The following is a 13917-nucleotide window of genomic DNA, read 5'->3' on the forward strand; positions in this document are numbered from 1 at the left end:
ACCATAATTCAAAAGCGTCAATTCTTCGGCGATCAGCCTTCTTTATGGTCCAGCTCTCACTTCCATACATCACTAGAGACAATATATAGACATGTGTTAAACAGTGAGGATGTGTTATTTTATTTACAGTTACAAACTTAATTCTTTCTGGAGGTCCGTTCTTAACCTGAAACTGCTCTTAACTAGAGGCGCGCTTTCGCTAATGGGGCCTCTTGCTGCTGCTACGCCGCCGGCACACGATTTCCGTTCTCATCCTGGGGCAAAGTTCTCAACTTGAGGTAACTCTTCCAGGTTAGCGGAGTTTGTAACCTGAAGCATTTGTAACTTGAGGTACCACTGTATTGAATTTCTGTGCTGCCCTTCGCCCAAGGATCACAGGGAAGTTTACAAACCCCCAAAATTAAAAACACAAGAAGTTTTTTTTTAAAAAAATTACATAACATAATAAATTGTAATATATGTGAGACGCTTTGAATGCTTAGAAAGTAAGCCGATGCCGTGTCCGACTCTACAGAGGGCAGTCCTCTTACAGTGGTACCTCTGGTTAAGAACTTAATTCGTTCTGGAGGTCTGTTCTTAACCTGAAACTGTTCTTAACCTGAAGCACCACTTTAGTTAATGGGGCCTTCTGCTGCCGTTGCATGATTTCTGTTCTCATCCTGAAGCAAAGTTCTTAACCCGAGGTACTATTTCTGGGTTAGCGGAGTCTATAACCTGAAGTGTATGTAACCTGAAGCATATGTAAGCCGAGGGACCACTGTATTTGAAAGCGCCATCTGTTTGAAGGGCTGTCTGGTCCAGAGATCGTAGAGTTGTAGAATTGTAGAGCGAGAAGGGACCTTGAGGATCATCTGGTCCAGGCATGTCCAACAGGTCAATCATGATTGACGGGTCGCATCACGCTAGTTGTCGTTCGCAGTTAATCGCAGGCTAGTAATGACCCCCCTCCCTCCCCCCCCCGGCGTTAGCTGTGTCCGTCGGCACTGCGGTAGCATTGGAGAGGGCTAGCGGAAGCAATGTTGTCTGTTGCGCTGTGCGAAATTGAAAGTGCTTCATGTTATATTGATGGAAATACAACCCAAAATAGCTCTGCAACTATGGCCACTGCCCCCCACCAAATAAAAGCTCAACAACTTTGGCTTCTGCCCCCCCCCCCCAAAAAAAACAGCTCAACAACTTTGGCTCCCCCCCCTCAAAGGGTAGATCACTGCTAGCTTTTATGTACTGAGAGTAGATCGCAGTCTCTTGGGAGTTGGACATGATTGATCTAGTCCAGCTCTGTGCAATGCAGCTGCCCATTTGGGGATCGAACCTGCAGCCTTGGTGCTATCAGCACGATGCTCAAACTAACCAAGTGAACTGTAAGACAGTTCTGTAAGACAGAACCAACTGAACTGTAAGACAGGAGAGATCTGAGGCCTTCAAGTTGCACATCAATGGTTAGCACCTGGACAGTAGCAAGCATACGGTTAACCTGGTTGCAGTCTTTCCCACCGGGGTGAGATGTACTGGTTTTTATTTCCTAATTAAATTATAGTAATTATTTCTTTAAAATTGCACCCATACATACAAATTATCATATGCCATTTTATGCAAATCACTTTCCCCTTTTGTCTTTCTTTTTTTAAAAAAAATGCATTTTGTCCTTTTATTGCAATACAGGCCTCCTATCATATAAATAGTTATCCTTAGCAAACCTGCACCTATCTAAAGCCTGCATCTGCATCCTAGATGCCTCGTCCAGTTGCTACGCGAAGCTACATGACCCTTCCTTGTCCTGCCTTTTTCTTTCTTTTTTTTTACAAGCCTCGCAGCAATCTGGATCCTGAGAACGTCTGTGCAAAGGGGACGAATCCTTGATCTTGGGGGCTGAGATAATCAGACAAATTGTATTTAATAATAAATAATGACAATATAATGACTCTGGGGCGATCGCTTCAAGGGCAGCGTCCCACAATACCCGGGTGACAGCTAAGAAAGGGGATAGTGTTTTTATGGTTAACGTTTAGTTTCCAAATTAGCACAGTAAGGGTTAGAGGGAGGAAAGAGAATCTACCATTTGAGGAAATAATTTATGAAATGTAGATGGGCCTTCAGTTGGGAATAGGGCCGGGCAAAATGTTAGCAGCTCTTTGTTCCTGCAGCTGGCCTGTCGAATTACACAGAGCCAGCACAGTAAATAATACTGCTATTGTCTGCCTGTGTCAGAGACAGACAGAAGGTACATTTGGACTCGGTCCAAACACCACAAGGGCCACTCATAGTCACAGTGTCCAATTACTGCTTGCTTGACTATAAAATGCACTTTTTAAAAAAGCGAGAGGAGAAGAAGAAGAAGAAGAAGAAGCTAATTTAAGAATGTCAGCTTTCAAAAGGGACAGTGTTAAAAAGGAAGGAGGAAGGTGGAAACCAACAATTTTCTTCCTCGTCGGGAAAGAGGGGAAATAAATAACGCTGGATACCGTATAAGAGTCATCGAACATGCATATGACAAAAGCGATCAGGATGGCGATAATTTTAGCACGGCTATAACGGGAGCAGGAAGTTGTCCGGGGCTTCGGAATGCTGATATGTCCGTAGAAGAATCTGGGGTTTTCCTTTCAGGGAAACAGACTAAGTGCTTTTGAAATACTGTGCATGAGAAAAATGCGCCCATTGCAAGATATGTTGTGGTAATAACTAAGAAGTTGATTGCTTACTTCCTTTACCCTCCCAATTCATTTTCCTTTTGTGCCTTTACAGGGGCTAGCTCAGTGTTTCTGAGTTGTAAGCTGCCCTCAGTGCATATTTTGGCTGAACAGCAAGGAGGAGGAGGAGGAGGATGATATATTCATCCTTTTCAGTCAGGGGTGTTGTTTGGTGGGTGGCCCATTTTTTTTGTGCTGCAGCTCCTGCTCCTGCTCCTGCTCGAGAGCCAGTGTGGTGTAGTGGTTAAGAACAGTAGTCACGTAATCTGGTGAACTGGGTTCGCGTCTCCGCTCCTCCATATGCAGCTGCTGGGTGACCTTGGGCCAGTCACACTTCTCTGAAGTCTCTCAGCCTCACCTCACAGAGTGATTGTTGTGGGGGAGGAAGGGAAAGGAGAATGTTAGCCGCTTTGAGACTCCTTAAAGGGAGTGAAAGGCGGGATATCAAATCCAAACTCCTCTTCTTCTTCTTCTTCTTCTTCTTCTTCTTCTTCTTCTTCTTCTTCTTCTTCCTGCTTATTCAGCAGTAAAATGTGGGTTTTCCCGGGAAAAGCGCCACACCAAACAAACAAACAAACAAACAAAACCTGGATAGCTCAGTGGTGCTGATAACACCAAGCATGTAGGTTCAATCCCTGTGTGGGACAGCTACATATTCCAGCATTACAGGGGGTTGGACTAGATCAGGGTTACTGGTCATGGGCTGGATCACTCCTGCAGAGATCGTCTGTGGGGCGGGCCAGCGCAGCGCAACGCCGAAAATCGCATCTGTGCATGTCCGCAGCGCTGAAAATCGCTTCTGTGCATGCCCAGACGCTGAAAATTGTGCCTGCGCAGAAGCAATTTTCAGTGTCTGGTCATGCGCAGAAGCAATTTCCGGTATCTGTGTGTGCACAGACGTGATTTCCAGCGCCGCTCAGCAAGTCCCCACGCCGCGCTGTGCTGGTTTGGTGCAACACACAGGGGACTCACCGAGCGGGCAGCTTGGTTGGGGGGCAGCTCGGGGGCCGGAGCAGAAAAGCCAAGAGCTTTTAAAATTAGCCTGAATTTGCGTCTACACAGGAGTTAGCATATCCACCTGTGTCTAATTTTTTCTTCTTTTTTTGTACCTAGGAATATTCCTGCCTGCAACCTGCCTTTAGCCTAAATATGCATTTGAGGACCCACTTCTTAGTTTTTTGCATATGAGGACTTAATTATGAGTAAATGTACATTGACTGTGCTGCCAGAAGACTAAACTATATACAGTGGTACCTCGGGTTACATACGCTTCAGGTTACATACTATTCAGGTTACAGACTCCGCCAACCCAGAAATAGTGTTTCAGGTTAAAAACTTTGCTTCAGGATGAGAACAGAAATCATGCTCCAGCGGCGTGGCGGCAGCAGGAGGCCCCATTAGCTGAAGTGGTGCTTCAGGTTAAGAACAGTTTCAGGTTAAGAACAGACCTCCAGAACGAATTAAGTACTTAACCCGAGGTACCACTATAGTTTTGAATGAAGACATGGATATGGTTGAAAGGCTAAAATGAATTCTTTGAGCCAGTTTTATCTTTGTTTGAGAGATACCCACATATGAATCATTGTTTCGGGGGGGGGCGGAGGGGATTTAAGGAGAAGGCAAACTATGACATTTTAGAGTAAATTGAGCAGTGGTACTGAGTGGCAGTCACTCAAATAGTTTTAAACACAGGATGTGACATTGCTGATCTTTTAACAAAGAATTCCAAGATTAAAATCGGCCTCCTTACTAGAGTTTTGGAGGGTAGCCAACGTAACACGTTTTCAAAAGGGATTCTGGGGGCTGCATCTCAGAAGTCAGGCACCTGACAGCCAAATCATGTGCCTGCCCCTAGGTACATTGATTGAGAGCATTATTAAAGCTAGACTAGTTAAGCTGATATAATTGTGACGCTAATAGGGAAAAAAGGGCCTTGCTGAAACCAGAAACCAATAGGTCTGCAGAAGAACATTTCACCCTGCGAGGACAATTTATTACTGAACTTAATGTCACCATCCTTGAACAAAGGAACTTCAAAAGGAAACTCTAGCATGAAATTGCTGAATTGCAGCTTATCAAAACTTTCGGTTCTATTCATTTGGGCCTGAACAGAGATAGTGGTTTCCTGTCCCACTAAAGGTGTCAATTTACCCAGAGATGCTAAGATATTTCCAATCACCGATGCTGTGAAGAATCACTGTGCTCATCTTGCATACATTTTTGGTTCCCAGGATTCTTTGGTGGTAGGGGGGGAATGTGTTTTATGGGGGGGGGGGTGTAGCCTAAATGTAGGAATAATTGGACAGTTGCTGGTGGGAGATGTAGTCCCAAACATCTGAAGGGCATCAGGAGGACGAAGGCTGTGATAAGAAGACAGCGGAGAGAGAGATTTATCTCTCGCTCACACTCTCAGGACTCAACTACATTAGTAAAGAAAAGCATTTTATATGCGTTATAACACTGTGACACCAGATGGCGCGGTGAAGTTCCATCTTTCGCCAACGTGATTTCCCACTTTGAGGTTTACAACACGTTTTCCTGAAACACTTTTTTTTTAAAAAAAATGTGTCTAGATCCAGCCTCACTCTCTCTTTCCAGTACTTCTAAGATTCAGGATTGGTGGTTCACAACCAATACAAAAGCATTCAGGCATGTCATCCTAATCTCCAAGTGGTGAGAGACTGAATGAAGGCTAGTGGAGACCAAAGTATTTTTTTAGGATACATGGTTTTATTTAACCATATCTACAACCTGAGCATAGGGACACGGGTGGCGCTGTGGGTAAAACCTCAGCACCTAGGGCTTGCCGATCGCATGGTCGGTGGTTCGAATCCCCGCGGCGGGGTGAGCTCCCGTCTTTCGGTCCCAGTTCCTGCCCACCTAGCAGTTCGAAAGCACCCCTAAGTGCAAGTAGATAAATAGGTAGCGCTTTATAGCGGGAAGGTAAACGGCGTTTCCGTGTGGTGTGCTGGTGCCGGCTCGCCAGAGCAGCTTCGTCACGCTGGCCACGTGACCTGGAAGTGTCTGCGGACAGCCATGGCCCACGGCGCACAACCCTAGAGTCGGACACAACTGGCCCGTACGGGCAGGGGTACCTTTACCTTTACAACCTGAGCATAGGATGGAGGGGCCCAAAGCAGGAAAACATCCCAACCAATCTTGCTGCTCCACTGGGTTTCAAGAGAAGTTCAAAAATCCAGCACAGAACAAACAAAGTGGTTGAGTTTTGAACTGAATTTTATTATTACGGCCACAGACCAGTTACAATATCAGGAAAATCATAAGACACAACAGGAATACATTGAATTGCAATTGGGTGTAACAGAGACAATTCAGATATAGCGGCAATTAAAAATATATATTAAATCTTGATCACTAAAATATAACCTAAAATTGCCATTTAAAACCTTAATCATTTTGGTAGTACAGCTTGTTCCCTAAGTTTTATGGCAGTCGCACAGAATTTGGCTACCCTTAGCGTGATCTCTAGATCCTTGTCCTCTACCAGGAGTTTTAGACATTGAAGTTCAGACCCATCTGAAGATTTTTTGTACAAGAGGAGTGATAAATAACAGGAGTGGTTGAGTAACTTTCATAGTTATTTGATGGGCAAGTGCCTTTGATGTCACAAATTCACGATCCCTGAATACTCAGCCAGTGTTATTTTGTAGTTGGAGAAAAAATATTTCGCTTTGTTTTTAAGTATTTAGTGCCTTTCCACTTCATTGGAATGGGACTCTAAGGATGGCTGCCATGCTAAATTTATCAGTCTCTATGGTGCTGGAGGACTTGTTTTCATTGAAACACATGAACATAGTTATCCCTCTGGAATTTGTCTCTGTAGCAGTGAGTGGTCTCTAGCTTCTCCTCTGTATCTACCACCAGCAATGGGACGGCAAGACAAAAATGAAATGTAAAAAGAGAGTGCGGAGGAGAACTAAATTAGTTCTGAAATCCACTCCATCCAATACCTCTTTTGCTAGAGTCAGCACATGCCTTTTCTTCAGCTCGACAAGATTGTCCCCTTTACAGCTTAGCAGGGGGAGAAATATCCCGTACGTATCCATGAGATACATTCACTTGAAACCACAAAGGGGTTTTTAATATATATGCTACAGGTACAGGAGCATTATCAATCACAATGTTAAAGCCTTGATAAGCTCTATGTAGGTGAGTTCATCCTCCAACTCTTTCATCTTTGGATGTCTTGCCGAGTACTTCATTTGGAGAAAGTCCTAAAAGCCATGTTGGGTAACAAGAAGGGATAAAAGTGTAAACCTGTCTGTTCATATTTGCCAGTCCTCAACGTGGAGAGCACAGCAAGCATTCTGTCAAGGAAAATGAGGATTTTCTCTTTTGCTCCTTTGAATCCTCAAACGATGCATCTTCTTTGTAAGAGAAAAAGAAGTATCTCAATACTTAAGTCAAAATAACAAACTTTTCAAAGGCTGGAAACTTGGAGCCGGTTGCGAGACTTGTGAGTCGTCTACTGTTGGATTGTTTGATATGCCATAAAACAGAAAGAGCTTGAAAATTTTCATCTTTAAAATGATGGATATGGACAGTTCTTTCTCCACAAAGCAGCCTTCAATTATTAACAGCGGGGCTTGCGTTCCACAGAGAGAGGGCCAGAGGAAAAGTGAGGGCCTCCTCAGTGTCTAGAGTGAAACCTCTCCTCACAGATCGCGCCTATTCTCTCTTGCTTATCCGGGGATGCTAATGTTTCCATGGCGCACGCAGAAATATTGACATGCTGAGAGAAATATGCAAAAACCCAGCTCTTTTGAAAAGCCGGGGTTAAAAAATGTCACTTAGATATTTTATTTTATTTTAGTCAAGGTGTCTGCCTCTTTCTTATCACACACAGTTACAAGGAAGTGATTTGCACCGCAAATGAGATTACTTGAAAGTGATGCCAAGAGTCCATGCAAAGGCAAAGGCCAGATCCCACACTGGTAAAGTCATGGCACAAGCTACCTCTCACAATGAGATGCTTCTGTGATGGTTTCAGTAAGAAAGATGTTGCAGCTTTGCATCTCAAGGTTTAATGACACGACATTATGATTTCATTTGCTCTTTTCCTTGACGAAAACCAGGGTTGATTAATTTTTGTAAGGCAATTAATCCTCTTGAAAGCATGCCTCCGATTCATTTTGTGGATTTTTTTAAAAACAACAACAACAACAACAACAACAATGCTTAACAGACAAATTCAAAGATGGTAGGGTGGCAGTGCCATCTCAAAGAAAAAAGTATTCTACCTGCCGCTCACACAGAGGGAATGCTTCTTCTAAGATGGCTTCTGGTGCAACATGCACATGCATCATCTAATAACATGCAACTGTATGCAGGTTTAAATCCATAAATAATTTGAATTTATATGATGAATTGGCTAGGTCCTGGGTGTATTAATCAGATGGCAGCACCAGTTGACATGAAAGGAAGATAGGCTCGACTTCTTAATGATAAATTCTATCTCAGTCTTTCCCCAAAGGATATTGGGCAGCAGACATAAGCTGGATGTTATTGATGGGGTCTAGAGCATTCAAGGATATTTATAGCAAAGTGTAGATTTGAACCAGGGTCTCCTCAGTCCCGCGCTGACATTCTAACCCAGGCATAGGCAAACTCCAGCCCCCAGATGCTTTGAGACTACAGTTCCCATCATCCCTGACCACTGGTCCTGCTAGCTAGGGATGATGGGAATTGTAGTTTCAAAACATCTGGAGGACCAGAGTTTGCCTATACCTGTTCTAACCATTGCACTGCACTGAACAGTCTAATTACCTGGTGCAATGGGCAAACCATCCTCATGAGCTTTCTCCATATTCTTTCTCACAGGCAATGGCTCTGGGGAAGCTCTTTAGAATACAAATATTTGCTGCAACAGGTCACTGAAGCTTCCTTAGAGACTTATTTTTATTGTAGCAAGGTCCGGTTGAGGGCTATTTAATCTGGAAATTCTGGAGGTGATAAAAGTGCTATAGCCCCTTTGGAGCAGTCGATCTTCTGATTATTCTGGGCTACCTGAGCAAGCACTAACACATAACAAGGATTATTAACATAAAGGTAATGACTCTTGTAGCCCTTATGTGACTCAGTTAGTACTCTATTGTGTCTATTATGGTTTATTTCGGCTTTTACATGGCTGAGGTATCTAGCGCTACCCAGATGTTGTCCATATTAAGAAGTTAACAGGAAGGAGTCACAGGCTGTTCCAGTTACCCAAGACACCAATGCCTCTGCTGTTCTTAGTCTTGCCTCAGATGTTTTAACCCTGTTCGTATTTCATATAAAATTGCAGAAGTTATTTTGTGTCAGATGCTCATGGTTTACTCCCTCACCCAATTCAAATAATGCCACATCATCTCAACCACCCATGCTCACTTTCTGCAAAGCTCCTCCATTGCATTGCGGGATCGTTACACCATGCAGTGTCGGAGCAAATGACTGCCAGATGTGGCCACAAATGTGCTCAATTCACAATAGTTACATACTCTTATCTCAGGGGGCTTGGATGGGCAAGTGTTAGAAGCTCCCCTCCACCCCGAGAAAACTTTGCCATTACATTTCCTAATGCAGAGAAATAGAAATATACCTTAAATATACCTAAGGTAAAGGTAAAGGACCCCTGACAGTTAAGTCCAGTCACGAACGACTCTGGGGTTGTGGCGCTCATCTCGCTTTACAGGCCGAGGGAGTCTGCGTTTGTCCGCAGACAGTTTTTCCAGGTCATGTGGCCAGCATGACTAAGCCACTTCTGACGCAATGGAACTCCGAAACCAAAGCAGCGCATGGAAACGCCATTTTCCTTCCTGCCGGAGCAGTACCTATTTATCTACTTGCACGTTTTGGCGTGCTTTCGAACTCTGGGCCTACCACCTTTACTATGCATACTAGGGTCTAGAGACCTGAGTCTTTTCAGGATCATTCTCTAAGGCCCACACCACATTGAGTCATATGCAAAATACCAGAAGTGACCGTTCTGGAAATCTGGAGCAGACACCAAAGTTTGCATTCAACTAAGTTCTACTCAGAATAGACCCATTGAAATCAATGGCCCTGTTAGGCATGTCCATTAAGTTTAACAGTGCTTTATATTTACACAATAGCATCAACAGATGCTGGGAGCCATTCGAAAGTTTTAAAAGCTCAGTATTATATTGCAAAATGCAGGGTATTTTTATCAACATTTATTGTGCATCGTTTTTTATATACAGATAGAAAAGTTATTAAGACATGTCCCTCTCCTTATGCCTTTGCCATGCATGGTTACTGCACAATCCCATCCACGTATTTATAAGGTGGTTAGAGATATAGATGTTCTCCTGAAGAATATTCACATGTGGTGTGAAGCATGAGGTGGGCAGATGAGGGTGAGATGACATCTCTTTTGCCTTCCTTAAAAAGTGTCCCTGGTAGAATTAGAGCATTGCATACTCTCCAACATTTCTCTGATGAAAACAGGGACATCCTATTCCATTGTTGTTGTCATTTGTATTATTACTACTTCTTCTTTATTTATACCATCTGACTGAGCTGCTCCAGCCACTCTGGGCAGCTTCCAACATATATAAAAACATAATAAAACACTAAACATAAAAAACCCTTCCCCATACAGGGATGCCTTCAGATGCCTTCTAAAGGTTGTGTAGTTTATCTTCTTGGCTTAAGGGTCACATAAATCCATACCCTCCAACATTTATCCAATGAAAATAGGGACGTCCTAAGGAAAAGCGGGACATTTCAGGATCAAATCAGAAACCAGGACGGCTTCTGGAAATCCGGTACTGTCCCTGGAAAATAGGAACACTTGGAAGGTCTGTATGGCAGCTAATGAATTCCACAATTTCAGCCCAGTTTTTCAGGATGATACCAAAGCCCAAATAAAAGGATTAATGAAGAACGCTCACAACAGTACTGAGTTACGATTTCCAGCTCAAAATATATGGATCACATTGCCAGTACCCCGGCAGAGATAATCTCTGCATAGAACAGTTTTATGGATTTCCAACCATTAAGTTTCCAGACCTTACAGCTTGCTTGGGAATGTCTGCCAAATCACATAGAGAGAAAGGGGGGGGGGGGACAAACCCCCATGTCTGACTAGACTAGTAGTGGCAGACTACAACTCTTGGCCTGTAGGGGTTTGCTTGCGAGTAAAACAAATTGATTCCTCAGGGTTCTCTTTAAGCATCTCAGGCTCCAATCTACTTATTTTGTATAAAAACACACACCTCTCCGCCTGCTCGCAAACAGCCAACTCAACAATTCAGAGCTTGATTGGAATGCAATAACTTTTGTTTTGCAATTGTGATCTCCTCCCCCCAACATTTTTTGTGTGTGTGTGTCTTCCTAACATTGCAGCCCTCTATGATGTTACTCTCTCTAATAAGAGAGCAGGTACATCATGGGACATTTTGTTTGTTTCTTCCTTTATTTTTCCATAAAACAATGTGTGACAAGAGGAAATAAAGGATGTCAGGTCTTTGCAGATTTTCAAAGAAATTATTTCCCCAAGAGTACAATCCATATTCTTCTTTTTCTCAAGGACTACCTTTGCTGCAAAAGCATTCTGCCCAAATTCAATCAGACTTACGAGAGCAAAAGAAGAGCTCTGCAGGATCAGACCAAAAGCCTCTCGAGTCCTGCATCCTGTTTCACACAGTTGCCAAGTGGATACCTCTGGGAAGCCTAAAAGCATGGGCACAATAGCACTGGATCTTTCTTTCTTCTCCCCTTAAATGTCACTGCTATTATTCTTACTATGTGAAATTTGAGACGAGAGCTCACAGGCTCCTGAGTGTATTTACAAAATTAACACACATGGGCAGCCTGACCTTTTAACAAGTTAGGCCCCAAATTTCCAAAAGATTGCCTCCTTCCCTACAGACCCCCTTGGAAGTTAAGAAGGGGTTCATCCACCATCAAAAGCTTGGGGCCCGGCAGTGGCATAGCATGGAGGGCAAAGGGGTGGTGGTCCCGGGCACTAAATTCTGAGAGGGGCTCAACAAGGCGTCCCCATGACAGGCTCCCTCATCGAGGCTGTGTGGCTGAGCTCCTGCCACTTTCTGGAACTACAAGGAGGCAAGCCACGCCCAGGCCAGGTCTCCAGGGCTAGGGTGGCACCTCCTTCTCCTAGTAAGGGATGCCCGCATGCCCTGTCTCTGGGCTGGCAGAGCCACCAAGTCAAGAAGGTGCACCACCACTGCGACCAGCAGCGGCAGTGCCTCACAGGCTCCATGAGACAGGCCCCCAGCACGCACCTCCATGCCAGCTGCCCAGTCCATCGGGGGTGTAACACTTGCTCTGCCCCGGGCATCAGAAACCCACGCTACACCACTAGGGCTGGGTTGTGCCATTCCCTCCCCACAGAAGTGTGCCTGGCATCTTCATTGTCCAGCTTTCATGGTATGCTGAAGATGCAGCTCTGCCCCCCTGGTCTTTGACACGTGAGAGATATATTTTTAGGGCCCCCTCCAGTTTTGATTATACAAGATTATTCTGCTTTTAATCTTGTATTTTACATTGTCTCGGGACCATTGCAGTGAAGGGTGGGTAGCAGTAATTACAACAATGGTGCAAGATTGCAGCTGCTGCTCATGAGGCCTCTCTCTTTTTGTCACATGTGGATCCATCAAAACAAACCCCAACAACTGGAAGCTGAAACTGATGAGGTGGTTGTAAAAGTCAATGTGATGATGACCTCTGATGATCCAGCAGGGTCAATGACTGAGTCAGAAGTTACATTGCCACAATCTGAGGAGCTGGACCAGCCTTCTTGGGTCTAAGCCTGGTGCTGGTGATCAGTGTGGCAAACAGGAGCCTGTGAAACTGGATGACACAGTATTAGGGCTTCCTCATTCCTGGCCTAAAGCTTAATCTACAATGGGTTCTACCAAACGTAAGACCAGAAGAGAGCATCTGTGCTTCTGTTACTTCCTTCTACAAAGGACTCCTCCACATGTATTCTCCCTCCTTCAGACACAACGTCCAGCCCTGACCTGTGGCCACAAACCCTTTCACACAATTAGTTAACTTACTTCCTATGCCCTAACATGAAGTCTGGCTCCACAACAATTCAGTATCCATGTGACAGCTAGTCTAAATTAATAACAGTCCTCCTTTCCAGGGCACCTGTGTTGCCTTCTCTGGAAGAGGTGAAATGGGATCACTTTTTATTTTTGTTCCAGAGACAGGGGTCTCGTTTTTAGGCTTCGTCGACCCTTTTGCATGCCTTGTGTTGACAATAACTGCTGTCAACATCCATCTATCTCGACAAGGCACTGTCATTAAGGTATCAGTTAGAAACAGTTTTCACATCCTCTATCAGAACGCAGCATCTCTCACATGGCCTCCCCCCCGCCCACTCACCCGCCACAACATACCTTGACCTAATTCTTTTTTTCAACCAGAGCTCTCTTACAGTGCAAACCAGTTTTTTTACACCAGTTTCTCTCGCGTCAGTATTCATTTCGAATCCTTAAGTAATCCCTCAGCCAAACTAGGGCCACATCTACACCACACTAAAGCACTATGACACCACAGTTATGATTTCTCCCAACCAATTCTAGGAACTGCAGTTGCTTAAGGGTGCTGAAAGTTGTTAGGAGGTCCCTGTTCGTCTCCCAGAGTTACAGTTTCCGGGGTGGTTTAACAAGCAAACCCTCTTTAGAAGGGAGATTTGGGAATTGTAGCTCTGTGAGGGAAACGGGGGTCTGGTAACAACTCTCAGTGCCCTTAAGACACTACTGCTGCCAGAAATCTTTGGGGAAAGCCATGACTGTTTGAAGTGGTATCTTGGTGCTTTATAGTGTGAATGTGGCCAAGGTTAGCCACCCCTGTTGGCTAGAGTATGGTGCGGGTGCTGATAACGCCAAGGTTACAGGTTCGATTCCTGTATGGGACAGCTGCATATTCCTGCATTGCTGGGGTTGGACTAAATGATCCTCAGGGTCCCTCTATGATTCAATGTGGTGTCCTCTGGATGCTGCTCATCATCCCTGGCCCCTGCCCATGCTGCCTGGGGCTTCTGGAAACTGTAGTAGGGTTGCCATAATTTGAAGAGCAAAAAAGAGGATGCTATGACGACTCTCATTTTAAATGCCCCTACTATATGTAAGCTATAGAAGTTGTAATGTATTGCATCTTCCAGTACACTGGCGTTAGTTTACCTGTCTTCCCAAGTGATGTGTAAAAAATTTTGGAGACACCGTTGATGGAATCTTTT

The sequence above is a fragment of the Podarcis tiliguerta genome (genome assembly GCF_965153285.1).
Source record: "Podarcis tiliguerta genome assembly, chromosome: 1".
NCBI classification, from domain to species: Eukaryota; Metazoa; Chordata; class Lepidosauria; order Squamata; family Lacertidae; genus Podarcis; species Podarcis tiliguerta.